The 16,464-nt window shown below is 52.7% G+C and overlaps 3 long non-coding RNA genes across 7 annotated transcripts in view; all 3 read right to left on the bottom strand.

Moving 5' to 3' along the window:
- Positions 1-8,638, bottom strand: part of LOC123384165 — a 30,081-nt gene extending 21,443 nt beyond the window's left edge. For 2 of the 5 annotated variants that reach the window (XR_006594894.1, XR_006594895.1), the window contains exon 1: positions 7,727-8,471. This is a non-coding gene — a long non-coding RNA (uncharacterized LOC123384165). Of the gene's footprint in view, positions 1-7,399; positions 7,579-7,726; positions 8,476-8,496 lie in introns of those variants that run through there. The other 3 variants (XR_006594896.1, XR_006594897.1, XR_006594893.1) reach the window with 3 other exon arrangements.
- Positions 8,639-9,370: 732 nt separating this feature from the next.
- Positions 9,371-11,253, bottom strand: LOC123384167. The gene is made up of 3 exons (XR_006594903.1): positions 10,806-11,253; positions 10,031-10,405; positions 9,371-9,471 (listed from the first exon to the last, which is right to left on the bottom strand). It is a non-coding gene; the product is annotated as an uncharacterized LOC123384167 (long non-coding RNA).
- A 179-nt stretch (positions 11,254-11,432) lies between these two features.
- On the bottom strand, positions 11,433-15,071 carry LOC123384169. Its single transcript, XR_006594905.1, has 2 exons — positions 13,577-15,071; positions 11,433-13,124 (listed from the first exon to the last, which is right to left on the bottom strand). It is a non-coding gene; the product is annotated as an uncharacterized LOC123384169 (long non-coding RNA).
- Between the last annotated feature and the right edge of the window lie 1,393 nt (positions 15,072-16,464).

The raw sequence follows: 16,464 nt of genomic DNA, 5'->3' as shown, positions 1-16,464 counted from the left end.
ACGCAGAAACAGACACGGAGAGTTAGATAAAATGAGACAGAGGAATATGTCCCAAATGAAAGAATGGGACAAAAATCACAGCAAGAGACCTAAGCAAAACGGAGATAAGTAATACGGCTGATAGAGAATTTAAAGTAATGGTCATAAAGATACTTGAGAAAAGACTGGAGGACATCAGTGAGATGCTCAGCAAAGAGAGAAAAAATACAAAAAAGAACTAATCTAATTAGAGATGAAGAATACAATAAGTGAACTTAAAAAGTTAAAAATACACTAGAGGGAATAAATAGTAGACTAGAGGAAGCAGAAGAATAGATCAGCAACCTGTAGGATAGAGTAATGGAAAGCAATCAAGCTGAACAGGAGAGAGAAAAAAAATAACAAAAGATGAAAATAGACTAAGGGAACATGGAGACACCATCAAATATAATAACATTTGCATTATAGGGATCCCAAAAGGAGAAGAGCAAGAAGGGGGCAGAAAATTTATTTAAAGCAATAATAGCTGAAAACTTCCTGAATCTGGGGAAGGAAACAGAAATCCAGATCTAGGAGGCACAGAGAGCCCACAAAAAAATCAATCCAAGGAGGTCCACACCAAGAAACATAGTAATTAAAGTGGCAAAAGAAGTGATACAGAGAATTTTAAAAACAGAATGAGACCAAAAAAAAAAGGTTACCTACAAGGGAAACCCCATAAGGCTATCAGTTGAGTTTTCAGCAGAAACTTTGCAGGCCAGAAGGGAGTGGCATGATGTATTCAAAGTGCTGAAAGAAAAAACAAAAAACCAAAACACTTCCAGCCAAGAATACTGCATCCAGCAAAGTTATCATTCAGAATAGAAAGAGAAGGAGTTTCCCACACAAACAAAAGTTAAAGGAATTCATCACCACTAAGACAGCCTTAAAAGAAATGTTAAAGAAGACTCTTTTGAGTGAAAATGAGAGACCATAAGTAGGAGTAAGAAAAGTAGGAAACACAAAAGCGGCAAAATTAAGTATATCTACAAAAGTGACTCAGGGACTCACAAAATAAAAGAATGTAAAGTATGACATCATATACTTCAAATGTGTGTATGTGGTGGGGGTGAGGAGTAGACATTTAGTGCTTCCAGAACGGGTCTAAACTGAAGCATCCATCAAATTAATATGGAATTCTATATGCATAAGATATTATATACAAACCGAATGGTAACCACAAATGAAAAACCAGTAATAGCCATGCAAAAAAATAAAGAGAAAGGAATATAAGAATATCACTAAAGAAAGCCAACACATCATGAAAGAAGAGACCAAGGAAGGAACAAAAATAACTACTAAAACAAGTTACAAAATGGTAATACGTACATATCTGTCAATAATTACTTTGACTATAAATGGACCAAACCCTCCAATCAAAAGACACAGGGTGACAGAATGGATTAAAAGCAAGATCCATTTTTATGGTACCCACAAGAGACTCATTTGAGACCTAAAGACATATGCATATTGAAAAAGTATTTATTATGAAAATAGAAGCGAAAAGAAACCTGGGGTGGCAAAAGATTGGACAAAACAGACTTTAAAGCAAGACCGCAATAAGAGACAAAGAAGGACACTACATAATCATAAAGAGAACAACCCAACAAGATACAACAATTGTATATATTTATGCACCTAACATGGAAACACCCAAATACATAAGGCAGCTAATAACAAACATAAAGGAAATAATCCATAGTGACACAATAATAGGGAAGTTTAACAGCCCACTTAGATAAATGGAACAACCATCCAAAAAGAAAATCAACAAGGAAAGAGTGCCTTAAAATGACACACTAGACCAGATGGACTTAAGAGATATATTCTGAACATTCCATCCTAAAACAGCAGAATACACATTATTTTCGAGTGCACATGGAACATTCTCCAGAATAGACCATGTATGAGGTCACAAAACAACTGTCAACAAATTTAAAAAGACCAAAGTCATACCATGAATCTTTTCTGACCACAACACTATGAAAGTAGAAATCAAGCACAAGAAAAAAATCTGGAAAGACCCTAAATACATGGAGGTTAAATAGCATCTACTAAACAATAAATGGTTCAACCAAGAAATAAAAGATGAAATCAAAAAATACATGCAGACAAATGAAAATTTAAACACAATGGTCCAAAAATCTTTGGCATGCAGCAAAAGCTGTTCTAAGAGGGAAATTTATAGCAGTACAGGCCTACCTCAGAAAGAAAAAAAATCTCAAAAAACCAACTTAGCCATATGCCTAAAGGAGCTATGGAAAAAAAAGAACAAACAAAACCCTAAATCAGTGAAGGAAGGAAATAATAAATATTAGAGTAGAAATAATCAAAATAGAAACTAAAAAAAAAAAAACAAAAACAAAATACAAAAACAATAGAACTGGTCCATGAAACCAAGAGCTGGTCCTTTGATAAAGCACAAAATTTGATGAATTTTCAGCCAGATTCATCAAAAACAGAGAGGGGGGGAGGGAGGGACAGGGAGGCAAGGGGCTCAAATGAACAAAATCAGAAGTGACAGAGGAGAAATAACCACCAACACCACAGAAATACAAAGGAGTGTAAGAGATTATGAAAAGTTATGTGCCAACAAATTGTACAACTTAGCAGAAATGGATAAATTCTTAGAAACTTACAGCCTCCTCCAAAAACTGAACAAAGAAGAAATAGAAAATTTGAACAGGCTGATTAACAGCAATAAAACTGAATTTGTAATAAAAAAAAAAAAAAACTCCCACCAAACAAAAGCCCAGGATGAGATGGCTTCACAGGCAAATTTTATGTAAGTTTTAAAGAAGAGTTAATATCTATTCTTTTCAAACTATTCCAAAAAATAAAAGAGGAAGGAAAGCTTCCAAATTCATTCTATGAGGCCGGCATTACCCTGATACAAAACCAGATAAAGACACCACAAAAAAAGAACTACAGGCCAATCATCTCTGATGAATACAGATACAAAAATCATCAACAAAATATTAGCAAACCAAATCCAACAATACATTAAAAAAATCATTGACCACGATCAAGTGGGATTTAGTCCTAGGATACAAGAGCGGTTCAGTGTTCACAAATCAATCAACATGGCACATCACATCAATAAGAGAAACGATAAAAGCCATGTGATCATTTCAACAGATGCAGAAAAATCATCTGACAAAATACAACATCCATTCCAGATAAAAACCCTCAACAAAGTAGGTGTAGAGGGAACATACCTCAACATAGTGAAGGCCATGGATGAAAAACTCACAGCCAATATCATAATCAATGGGGAAAAACCAAGAGCCTCTCCTCTAAGGTTAGGAACAAGACAAGGATGTCCACTCTCACCACTTGTATTCAACACAGTACTGCAAGTCCTAGCCACAGCTATCAGACAAGAAATAAAATGCATCTAAATTGGTAAGGAAGAAGCAAAATTTTCGCCATTTTCAGATGACATGATACCGTACGTAGAAAACACAAAAGACGCCACCAAAAACCTACCAGAACTGATAAATTAATGCAGCGAAGTCACAGGATACAAAATCAATGCACAGAAATCCATTGCATTTCTACACACTAATAATGAAGCTGCAGAAGAGAAATTAAGAAAACGATCCCATTTACAATAGCACCCAAAATAATAAAATACCCAGGAATTCACTTAACCAAGGAGGTGAAAGACCTGTTCTCTGAAATCCACAAAACACTGATGAAAGAAATCAAAGATAGCACAAAGAAATGGAAAGATATTCCATGTTCATGGACTGGGAGGTGCGGGAAACTCAGGCCACAATGGCTCATGTAGAGGCCCTCTTAGTGTCTGTCGCTCTATGGGCCACACACAGGATCACCAGAGACATCTGAACTACGAGCCAGAAAAATCCATCAGATTGCTGCCGCCTGCCCCCACTCCGCCTGAGGATGCTTGAAGCCTGTCATACAGATACCTCACTGGCAGCATCCAGGACTCAGACACTGGGTTTATAACTTGCTCCAACCATTACCTGTGTTTTCCTTTTGTTTCCATAGAAATGCCTCTCATTAATTAACCTTACTGCCTGCTGAACAAGGCAGAGTGTATACAAAAGCCAACACCACTTGCCGCACCTAGATGAACTCCTGGGAAGTAAGGACCCAGATAATCAGGCAGCAAGTCACATGGGTACAAGAGGCCCCTGCCCCCCACCTCCTTTTTTAAGGTGGCAGAGACTGGCTTACTGGTCCATTCTCTTGGATACCCACTGGGATCAGATCAACTTTTGAGACTCCCACCCCTGACTACACCGTTACGATTGCTTGGAATACACTTGGGAATGAAATTAACGTCACGTAGTGCCAAACTATGTAGAAAAATATAACTACCTCTGATGCCCCCTCAATTAGCACAAGGGACCAAAAGTCACAAGTGGGTCAAATCCTTCTGTTTCAAAGCCCCGACCACACACCTAAATCGACAGAGCTCCGCTCACGCTCCATAGAAATGCAACGAAGGACTCACGATGGGAAATTCTAACCGGAAAAGTCTCCACATGTCTGACACCGTGTTGCTTCTGTTTCCCTTGCTGCAGTGACCTACAGGTTAGAACTTTCTGCTTAGCCCTGCGTGTAGGCACGTTACAGCTAAGGTTTACCAAAACTGCTCTTTACCCGACACCTACCTCACCCGAGGAGACAAGGAAGTAGCCAAAGCGCCATCACCCCCAATTCTTCAAGATTGAGGAAAAGTCGTAACTCAGGGAGGAATTGAATCCATGCCCCATAGGGTTAATGAGGTAGAAATTACCAGAAAACTGAAAGCCTGCTTTTCAGAGAAGTGCTTCTCCCTAACTGGCTATAACTGGCTATTACGTCTCCCAGTCCCCACCAACAAACCCGCTGGCTGTCCCTGCAGCAGTCTGGACTCATCGGGTTCCTGTCTGGTAACAAGCAAGGCCCTGCTTTCCTTATGTGAGATGAGAGACCCCATCCAGGTTATCCCAGCCCTCAGAGTGCGCCCACAGCCCCCTCTCCTGGTCCTGAGATAACCTCCTGACGGGGGACTGAATTTCGTGAAGTCTCTGCCCCAGAGTCACCATGGAACGTATGTTACGCGTATGTTTCCTCAGTGGGAACACGTTCTAGCTTCCCTCTTGAATGATCAAGAATTTTCCCACCTTTTAATCAAGGCTCTTTGGATTTTTCTCCTGCCTAAGTCGATTCCAACATCACGTTGGTTCCTTCCAGTTGTACTTACTAGAATTCTTTTTCTGTCCACGAGTCATTGTTTTAAATGTTTTACCAGACGCAAAAACAGACAGTCTAAGCCAAGCACGCGTACTGTTTGCTCACCGGTTGGACTTTATAGAGAACATGTTATCACTTTTAAGCTTCCCACCGGTTCTGTTACAGTAAGTCCCCAACAAGGAACTAGGGGTGAAAAAATACAGTATGTTCATACCTAGCAACAGGGACTTGATGGGCCCTGGACAGACAAGCCAGGCACCCTGGCACCAAGGGACCGGAAAACATAAGGTTGATCGTCAATGCTTTCTGAGGAAAGATTACTGATCAAAAAAGGGGAAATGATAAAGGAAAATTTCAACTTTTGATGTTTGTGGGTCCTGCTCCTGGGCTCCCAGGGAAGCTAGACTTGAACATTTACCAAGGTCAGAACGACTCAGCAAAACCTCCGAGCGTGGGCTCTATTTCTGTCCCGTGTACACACTGTACATCTGCTTTGTTAAAAAATAAATAAATAACCAAAAGGAGCATTGCAGACATAAAAAGAAAATCTCCCTGGTTCCCGTAAGATTAAATTCATACAGCCTTGCACACACTAAAAACATAAAATAGATTAAAAAATAAAAACATAGGGGCGCCTGGGTGGCTCAGTCGGTTGAGCGTCCGACTTCGCTCAGGTCACGATCTCACGGTCCGTGAGTTCGAGCCCCGCATCAGGCTCTGTGCTGACAGCTCAGAGCCTGGAGCCTGCTTCAGATTCTGTGCCTCTCTCTCTCTCTGGCCCTCCCCCCGTTCATGCTCTGTCTCTCTCTGTCTCAAAAATAAATAAATGTTAAAAAATAAATAAATAAATAAATAAATAAAAATAAAAACATAAAACAAAGTCTGTAACTGTTTGGAATGTCCTTTGTCATGACGATTTGTAACTCTTTGTGAAAAGGAAAAAACACAAACGTATAACCCTGTACCACATGACCCTTCCCCAGAGGACTCTCTTCTTTGTGAAGACAGGTACCCTGGGCAGCTGTCCTAACTTGGGCTCGAGGAAGACTCTTTTCCTCTTTAAAATTAAACAAATTCTTTTAAATGTATTATTTTTTGAGAGAGAGAGAGAGAGAGAGAGCGCACGCTCAAGCGAGTGAGAGTAGGGGAGGGGCAGAGAGAAAGGGAGACACAGAATCCGAAGCAGGCTCCAGGCTTCGGGCTGTCAGCACAGAGCCCCACGCGGGGCTCAAACCCACAGACTGCAAGATCATGACCTGAGCTGAAGTCGGACGCTTAACCGACTAAGCCAGCCCCTCTCTTTAAATTTTTTTTTATTTTTTGTTTAATATAGTGCATTGTCAGATTGGCTTCCATACAACACCCACTGCTCATCCCAACAAGTGCCTCCTCAGTGCCCGTCACCCATTTTCCCCTCTCCCCCACCCCCATCCACCCTCACTTTGTTCTCTGTATTTAAGGGTCTCTTACGGTTTGCCTCCCTCCCTCTCTGTTCCTAACTATTTTTCCCCTCCCCCTCCCCCATGGTCTTCTGTTAAGTTTCTCAAGATCCACGAATGAGTGAAAACACATAATATCTGTCCTCCTCTGCCTTTGTTCATTTTGCATTGACAACTTCTCTTCCTTAGAATGACAATTTTGGGGGGGCACCCGAGTGGCTTAGTTGGTGAAGGTCTGACTTCGTGTCAGGTCATGATCTTAGCAGTTCGTGGGTTTGAGCCCCGCGTCTCGGAGCCTGGAGCCTGCTTCGGATTCTGTGTCTCCCTCTCTCTCTGTCCCTCCCCCGCACGTGCGAGATCTCTCTCCCAAAGATAAATAAACGTTAAAAAAAAAAAAGTGACGACTTTTTGTACGGAATTTAAAGAAGGAAGGACAGCAAATTAATTATGCTTGTATCTTTGCACACACAGACACACACACACACACACAACACAGAGGCACACATTTCCCCAGAAAAACATTTGAACTTTTGAAAAGTCTCTACTTGTATTAATAAGAAACAAAGCTATTTTCCGGGTTTGGATAGAACCGTAGCAGAACTTAGGAGCTGGGTACGAGACTCCATAATTCATAGCTAAACTCCAAATACCTCCTACAGATGCAAAATCACTCATTTTAACCGCTCATCGGGGCAGCTCCGGAAACCAAAGCCGCCTCTTGGGAATAAAACCTTAGCAGGCTGCACGGAGGAGACGGTACACGGCACCCACGCCCCAAACAATGATGTCACAGAGTCTCAGCACAGATGGACGCACTTACAGGTGCGAGTTAAATGCTCAATTAACAGCCCCAGTTAGACTCGCCAGAGCACCTGTGGGCACACTGCTAGTTCTGGAAGGCAGCGCCCAACTGCAGGGAAGGACAGATGCAAACTATCAGTGAACTTGGAACCAGCAGACCTGGGGTGAGGGCTGCAGGAGTCCTTCTGAACGCCCCAAGTTCAGGGCTTTGCAGAGAAGCCCTCATAGGGGGACAGTCTCCCTGAAGTCCACGTTACCTGATGTTTCCGAGATGGCTAATTGGTGGAGGTTGGGCGGTGGTCGGGTGTTCTGGGGATCGAGTCTCCAGCAAGGCTGGGATCCGCGTCTAGAAACCCCCCAAGGGTTCTCCGGGACCGTGGGCATTCGCCAGCCGGGTCTAGGAGTGAGTCAAGGCACACCTGAAAACAAGGGACACGCAGCCCGGGCAGGGAGAGCCAACGTGCCCTTATGCGATCGTGAGCATTCTCCCGAGCGCCGGATTCTGTGTCTCCGAGCAGGCCTATGAGGGGACTCAACCGGTGACCGCGGGGCCGCGGGGTCTCAGCCCCTGCCCGCCGTCCCCGAGCAAGTCCTCGAGGAGTGAGGCATCTCCCCGCCCGGCCTGCTGCACCTGGCGGCCTGTCTGCCTCCCAGGCCTCGCCGGGCCCCCTGCCCTGGGGGGTGGGGGCCCGGGCACCGCCTCTGGCTGCTTCCGGCCCCGGCGTCAGCTTGGGCTCCGGACGCGAGGAGGCCGCTGGAAGGAGCCGGGCGGCACCGGTTCCCAGAGCTGCATTCAGGCCCTGGCCGCCCTGGCCGCAGCTCTCGGATGTGCGGACTCCTGTCCCTTCCGCGGCTGCCGCTGCCCCTGCTCGCGACAGCCCGCCCTTCTGAGCTGGGCCAGTGCCGCCTGCGCTGGAGGGGGAGTGGGGGGTGGGCGCGGGCTGTGTCACCTCCCGCCGAGGCTCCCGGGCTGCCACCGCGGCCGCCGCGCCGCCTGCCAGGCCCCGGCCCCCCGCGTGCCACTTACCCGAGCGTCGCCGTTGGGCGGGCGGCCCAGCGCCGTGCCTCTGCTGCCCTCTGCGGGCGGCGTCCACGCGCGACCTGAGCCGGCGGGGAGGAGCCCTGCCCCCCACCTGGTGCCGGCCTGGGGTGGGGGCTGCTGCGGGGGCGAGGGTCGACTGGGGGCGGGGCTGGCGCGGGTAAGCGGGTAGGGGGACTGGCCTGGGGGGGGCGGGGAAGAGTGGAGGTTGACTGGGGGGCGGGGCTGAGCGAGGGGGCGGGGCTGGACTGGAGGTCGCGGAAGTCGACTGGGGGCGAGGCTGGCGGGGGGTGGTGGGGGGGCTGGGCTGGGGGGCGGGGGACGGGGGTCGGCTGGAGGAGCGGGATCGATTGGTGGGGGCGGGGATCGCCTGCAGGGTCCTTCAGCTGCGGGCCGAGCTGCGGGGGGGCGGGGCCGGGGGCGGGGCTGGCTGGGAGAGCCCTGCCCTCCGCTCCGGGGACGGCGGCCCTGGTCCCGCCCCTCGGTGCCCGCGGCTGTGCGCCGGTCGCACCTGCCGCGGGAGACGCTCCCGAGGCCTGCGGGCTGGACGCGGCCCGGCCCTGCTCGCCTGGCGGGAAGCAGAGAGGCCAGCACGATGAGGGGCTCGCACACGTTGACCGAGCGCGCGTTTCACAGGACCGGAGCCCCCGGGGACCCTCAGGCGGCCGTCACGTTGCGCATTGACTGGAGCCCCAGAGTTCACGTGGCCTGTGCGTGGGCACCGAGCTGTTTCCTGTTCTTACCAGTGCCTGGAAACCCGTTCCCCAAATATTTTTCAGGATGCAGTTCAAATGCGAATTGTCAGGCCTTTTTCATACTGTTTTGGTTAAAGATAAAAAAAACAAAAACCCAATTCTAGACATTCCGAACAATATTAGCTCCACTTTATTGACTGCCGGCCAAGCACGACTTCAGGAATTTCCATCCATAGCTCACATCATTGTCCCCTCTGAGCGCCTGTCTCTGTTCCACCAGGGAGAAAAGTTAGGCTCTGAGAGGTTAGGACACTTGGCCCAGGACACACAGCGGCAGCAGAGACCTAGAGAGTAGCCCGCTCGTGGGACTCCACGTTTGTGTTCTGCACACCAGCGCCACCTGTTGGTCCTCACGGCCTCTCCTCACTGCAGCTGTCCTTTCTGCGGGGCAGGTGACCGGCCCTCGCACCCGGCCTGGGGGCCCCCCCAACCCCTCTCACCGCCCTCCCACCCCCGCGAAGCAGCTCCCGGGACGCCGGGCACAAGCATCGCTCCCGCTCACGGAGGACAGAACTGCATCCGTCCAGCTGTCCTGGCAGCTGGCGGACTGGCCCTGAGTGAGTGTGGGGGATGGGAAATGGGGTGGGTAAGCCACCAAACGCAGTGGTTTGCCATCACATTCCTGGCTACCTATCAGTGGCCACCTGGTGCCCGGCGTGGTGAGGCCCTGACGCAACGTGGCACAAAGCCGGCAGGCGCCCCCCCCCCCCCCCCTTCCCCTTTCTCCGCGGGAACCATAGAAAACCGCAGGCAAAAAAAAAAAGCACCATTACTAGCCGATGTCACAGAGAGCTGACTGGGGACTCCCTGCAGAGTCAGAGCTGGACTACACGACATGGAGCAGGGCAGTGGCGGGGGGGCTGCGTTTCTCTGGCCGCCTCCGGCTGCCGCGGGCCCAGCCGGTGGCTTCACTCGGCTGGTTGCTCAGACCCAATTGTGTGCTGTCGCTCGCCCTGTCCTGCTTGTCATGAGGGTGCATCTTGCGACTTTCTAAAGTGGAAAGGCCTTCAGTTTCGTGTGTGAAGACCCGGGAGAAGTTGCCCGGGGGCCGGAGGGAGGGCGGGGGCCTCCTGCGCGGGGCACTCTGCTAAGGCCTGTCGGAAGCTGCGGAAGCATCTGGATTGTCCTGCTCCTGAGCGCACCTTCATGGACGGGAGGAGTTTTCATTTTAGCAGGGGGCCCGCCTGCCTCACGACCAGCCCCGGGGCACTCATGGGGCCAGCGAGGCGTCCAGACAGACGGCTTCCTCATGTGTTAGGGGTTCAGATGACGAGTGTTTGGGATCGTATGGGCTGCCCATGCTGGGTAACAAATAACCCACCATTTACCGACTAAAACCCACAAGCAGTTATCGTCTGGATTCTGAGGGACGGGCATGCGGCTGCGGTTTGGCTGGACGCTCTGGTTCACGTTCACAGCCCAGCTCTCAGCCGGGAAGCAGCCCGAGCGGGGGAGTCCGCTGGCGGAGGGGGGGGGGGCTCCGTTCCTCCCCTCCTGCTCCTCCCCTCCTGCCACCCCTTAGGGCTGCCCGAGGGTCCTCACGTGTGGCACCGAGTTCCCCAGACTGTGATGAGATGGGGAGGGGGGGAGGGGGGTCACTGTCAGGCGGCGGACGAGTTCACGGAGCCGAGCGCAGTGGCGGAATGTTTGTGACGTCTGTGCTCAAGTGCCGACAGCTGTGGTGCGTCGTGACGTTGGTGGAGCCGGTGCTGCGCTGCTGGCTCCTGAAGGAGGACAATCAGTGCCGCCTCCTGTCCCCCGCATCACGGGGAGGTCACCCCCGCCTCTTCCCAGCCGCCGCGCCCCGTCTCTACCCACTCTGCCTGACACAGAAGAAAGACTCCCCCTGTCCCCAGACGGCCTGACATCAGGTGGCAAGATGCTGGGTCCATCTGTGGAAGATCACCCCCCCCCCCAAAGCCACTGAGGACACCACGGCCAGGATGGAGCGTGTGGTTTTGTGACCCGGCCAGAAGCTTCTCCCAGTGCAAGCATCCTCCGGCCCGTCTAGGAGCCCCGCCCCCTCCCTTCCCACGGTGGCCCCAGATGTGAAGGGTCCGCGGCCAGAGAAGCTCGCCGCTCCTCACGGAAGGTGCCGCAAGAAGGAATCCTGCCCGTCGCGGTCCAGCTCTGTTTTCAGGGATGTTAGGTTGACCCTCTGAAATTGGCGGCAATAGAAGTATTTACGGCACAGAAATCCGCAAACGCTACAGACGGGCGCTTGTAATGGCTTTCTCCCGGAGACGCGCTTTCCCAGCACACGGCCGAGACCGTCATCTACGTCCAGCTCAACGGGCTGTCTTCTTCGTCTGAGCGCAGGAATAGCTCATTCAACAAATCATTATTCTGACTTGTAGACGATAGTAAGATGCCTGTAAAAAATGGTTATTTAGAAACTGTACATTTCTTAACATAATCGGAGGCATAAAACTCCAACAATCTGCTTGCGTTCAAAAGCAGAATTTGGGGACATTGTTTGGTGCATTTTTAGTCAACGAGTTTGCTATATATGTTTGGTTTTAAGGTGCCCCCTCCCCATAAGGAATACGGGCAGCGAAATCTACTTGACCCATGACAGTAGAGACCCCAAGCTCCCCTGGGGTCTCATGGATGGCAGTGATTTATATGTCACAGGCTCCGCCCGCTGCCGTCTTAATTTGGGACATTCGCCTTCTGAGAACACCTTTCCAAGAGTGCCTGGGAGAGAGCCCAGCACAGACACCGGCACAGGGCTTCCGTGGAATCGGCAGGACAGATGCCCCGCCCCGCTTGTGTGTGTGGCCTGTCCAGACATACGGGGCAGCCTGTCCCCTCTGGAGCCCTTCACGACCCTGGGTCCGGCCACGTCGACCAGCAGAGCACGGGCTGCAGACCCTGGGCTGCCAGGGTGGCCCCGGATCCCCCGGAGGAGTCACCGGATGGATGATGCTCTGTGGGTTCCCGCTGAAGTGGGGAGAACGCCCACCTCCCAAGCTCCTCGCCTGCCTCTCTCCCGGGAAATGGGCCCGTCAGCTCTGGCTTGAGCTCCTGTCACAGAGTTAGAGCCTTCCAGTCACTTTCTCTCCAGGCGCCTGGGCAGAAGGCCCCTCCTGTCCTCTTTCCCCCCAAAACAAACCAATCGGCACCACCCAAACCAAAACCAAACCTATTATTCAAGTGCTTGGTGGTCACAATGGGTCACAGGTCACCCGTGCCCACATAGGGCTAAACTCTGGCTTAGGACCCAGTGAGAGCCCCCTTTGGAGGGGAGCTCAGTGGTGGCAGGGGCCTCATTCTGGCCGCTAGCCATCGTCCTTCACCTGGGCCGGGGCCCGCACCTCTCTGTTCCTTTTCTTTCCTGGTCTGCGACATGTAGCCAAGAACACAGCATCACAGGGCGTTGAAGATCGATGTGTGAATTGTGTCGGGATTGTACATGGATCCGCGTGACGTGCACAGAACCGTGCCTGGAACCGAGCAAGCTTTCGATAAATGTTCATCAAGATCGTTGCCGCGGCCCTTGCTCTGTGCAGGGTGAACGGCTGTGATGTCGTCTGCCTTTGCCCAACACGAGGGCTTTGTTGTCTGGAATAGCCAGCCCTTACAGAAACATTCTGCAGCACCCGTTAGAGGTTTGAGCTGTGCTCGCAGCGATGTGTGGGGGCCACGTCACGGACGGGTGTCTGCTTGGCCCTGAGGGAACAGAGAGGACGGTGAGGGGACAGGGTGCTCACCTGTGGCCTCTTAAGGTGGGATGGTGGGAGCCGCCTCTTGGCATCTGCACGTGCATTTCAGCGGCCAGAGGTTAGTCAAAGGAGGCCGGAAGTTGTGTTTCTTTCCTCTGGATGTCCACGGGCCCAGCTAAAACTTGGGGGCCCATTTCTAAGGGAGACAAGAACGAGGGTGCCTAGTAGAAAGTGTCTGTGGGAATTCTGCCACCGGCCTGCTTCCCCCCACCTGGCAACGTCTCCCGATTGAGCAGGTGTCTGATGCCTGGGGCCACTCCCTTAGCCAGACGGGGGGGGGGGGGGGGGGAGTCTGCTGCATCTATGGGGCATCCCGTGCGTCCCCAGCTTCTTCCATAGCTAACGGGAGGGGAGGGGCGGTCAGGGTTATATTATCGGACACCATGTAACAAATTACTCCAAACTCAGTGGCGGGAGCAGTAATGCTCATGTATCAGCTCCGTTTCTAAGGGTTGGAAACTCGAGCGTGGCCTGCCTGGCAGATTCTGGCCACCAGCCTCCGTAGGACTGATGGGGCCGGAGGACTTACTTCCAAAGCGGTGCCCTCGTGCGTCCTGGGTGTTGTGGGGGGAGACCTCAGCTCCTCACCTGGGGCTGCTTGAGCGTCCTCACAGCCTGATCCCAGCGACGAGGCAGAAGCTTCAGTACCTGTAACGGCCCAGCCTGGAGAGGCCCGCGGTCACCTCGGCAGTCTTCTTTGGTCACAGGAGTCAGGCCTCAGGAGCCCCAGCAGAAGCAGAGCCCTCCCAGGGCTTCAGATCTAGCAAACAGATATTTGACGAGTCAGAATAAACTCTCTATGGGCATAGAGCTCTCGACACCCTCCAGAACAGAAGCGAGGGACAGCTTTGTGCAGTAAGGCTGGGCCCTAAGACGAGGCAGGTAAGACACGTAGGCTGTGAGGTCCAAGGCGATGCCGCCTCCCAGGGTCGGGCAAGTGCAGAGTTGTTCAATTAGCCCGTGAACCTGGCCTCGCATCTAAACAGATCTGACTCTCAACTGGGTGATGTTCCCCACGGGACATGGGGCGATGTTGGGGGACATATTTGACTGTCATGGTAAATAGTACATCTGGTAAATACAGGGCAGCGAGCAGCTAAGCTCCCTGCCTGCACAGGACGGCCGCCGCTGAAAGAATGATCCAGGCCGGGGTGTCCGAGTGGCTGGGAATCATTGTTGTGAAAGGGGAAGTCGCGGTAAAGGCAGCTAGCGCGTGTAGGGGCAGCGGCGTGTGGGGTTCGTGCAGGGAGAGGAGAGCCTGTCCGCGTGGCCGGGCCGCGTGTGCAGGGTAGTCAGGGGAGGGGAAGTCTGAGATAAACTGGGCCTGGGGGTTGGGGGCGCTGTAAGGTATGATTCAGGAGTTCGGACGCCGGCCCACAGGAAATGGGAAGCCTCTGTGAGGTGGTTGGTTCTGGGTCCAAGGGGAATTGGGGCAGAGAGACCAGCCGGAGCCGCGGCGTTCAGCGTGGTGCCTCTCAAGTGCGGACGGGTGCACACGGGCGCGTCGGTGTCCTGGGGCTTCCGGTCCACTTTGCAGAGCGCCGTCGCGGGTTCTGGTGAGCACCACAGCTCGAGGGCCGCGCTGTAGAGGGTGCGGCTGACTGGGGCCGTTCCGCTCCCCTGCGTCGCTCCAGATCCCAGCCCGGGAAACCAAACGCCAGAACTGCCACCGCTGATGCAACGCGAGACTTCCTAGCAAGGAGGCCCCACCTGGGGTTTGCTCGGAACCCAGACGTTGACACCCGTTTCCACCGAGGCCGGCTCCGTGTTGGCCGGGGGCTTGGGCCCCCAGAGCTGGCGAGGCCGAGAGCCCCAGCGGCGCCCGTGAGGCTCGGGAACCTGGCCTTTGGAGCTTCTCCCCACGAGAAAACACAGCGACGGGAAGAAGCACCTAGTGCTGCTGCCTTTCCGGGTTGGGGGGCAGCCGCCTTGCCTCCCCTGGGCTCTAGCTCCCCGATCCGATCCGTGCGGTGATGGGGCTCGGGGGCCGATGGCAGCGTTGCAGCTTGTGGTTTGCAGGACGGCCCATCCCGACTCTCTGGGGAGCCCCGCTCGGAGGCAGTGTCCCTGGGGTTGGACCCCCTCCCTCCCTCTCTCCCCTCGTGCCCCTGTCCCGCTCCCTTCCTCCCCCTCCTTCCCTCCTCCTGACCCCCAGGGCTCCCACCCACTCCTCAGCAACTCCTCTCCAACACCCGTTTTCTGCCAGCCGGAAACTAAACAAAGAGCACCTGGCAGGGACGGAATGTTTGTATCCTCCCCAAATTCGTAGGTTGGGATCTTACCCCCAGGGTGGTGGTTTTACAAGGCGGGGTCATTGGGAGGAAGTTAGGCTTAGATGAGGTCGTGAGGGTGGGACCCCATGGCGGGGTTAGCGCCCCGATAGGAAGAGAGAGCGCCCTCCCCCACCCGGCCCCTCCCTCTCTGCCCTGTGAGGACGCAGCCAGATGGCGGCGGCCGTCTATGAACCGGGAGGACAGCTCTCACCAGGCACGGGATCAGCCGGCACCTTGATCTTGGACTTCCAGCCTCCAGACTGTGAGAAGTACATTCCTATTGTGTGAGTGCCCCGTCTGTGGGGTTTTCTCACGGCAGCCCGAGCGGACTAAGACACCACCAGCGTGAGAGAGAGCAGGGCCGCGAGCTCCCAGCCGGCTGGAGCGCGGAGCTCCGGGGCTCAGTCTCCATCCCTTGTGCTGGGGCGGGAGGGGGGGGGGACTCCGAGCTGGCAGAGGGGAGCCGCACCGTGGAAAAGGGGGTCAGGTGCGCCCCGCTGGGGGCCGTGGGCGTGGGGAAGTCAGGAGGGCTGACCAGAAGCAGAATCCTAGGCGGTTGGTTGGGGGGGTGTATTTGGCTTTCCCCGTCAGTCCTAAGTTGGAGGTGGGGGCGAGAGCGAGGGAAGCTGGCGGGTGTTGATCAAGGCCTGGCCGTTTGGGGCTGGTGGCCGCAGACCGCGGCTTGGCTTCCCCGACTGGTGGCCGCGGGTTGGGGGTCAGAGCTGTGTGTTTACATATGACCTGGGGACATCCTCTGTCTGCGTATCCAGTATCTCACCAGGCTTCCCGGTGTCTCCTGTGGTTATCCTAAGAACTCACACCACGTGCTAATGGAAGACGGCCAGAGGAGGCCTGAAATGCCTTTCCAGTCCCTCTGTGACACTGGGGCTTTAACAGGGCTTCCAGAAGGCAATCAAGCCTTCACAAAATCATCGTTCGGATACTGCTAAGTCAGGCAGGAGAGGGAGGGGCGTGTTTTCAGGCCAGTGAGGATAGAGCTCCGCCCCCCACCCCCGTGTGCACACCTCTGAGAGCGAGGCAGCCCGTGTGCCAGGGAATGCCACCCAGATGGAGGTTTTCCTAGTTTTCTAGCGGGCAATGCTGTGGTCTCGACTGAGAGCCAGGTTTGCTCTTAGTGTTAGGGAATATCTCTGTGTCCTCACCCTAAAACTTTAAAGACGCGACTGAAATTCATTTTCTCTG

The sequence above is a fragment of the Felis catus genome, chromosome A2 (genome assembly GCF_018350175.1).
Source record: "Felis catus isolate Fca126 chromosome A2, F.catus_Fca126_mat1.0, whole genome shotgun sequence".
Lineage (NCBI taxonomy): Eukaryota > Metazoa > Chordata > Mammalia > Carnivora > Felidae > Felis > Felis catus.
This window is presented reverse-complemented; position numbering and strand designations above follow the sequence as displayed.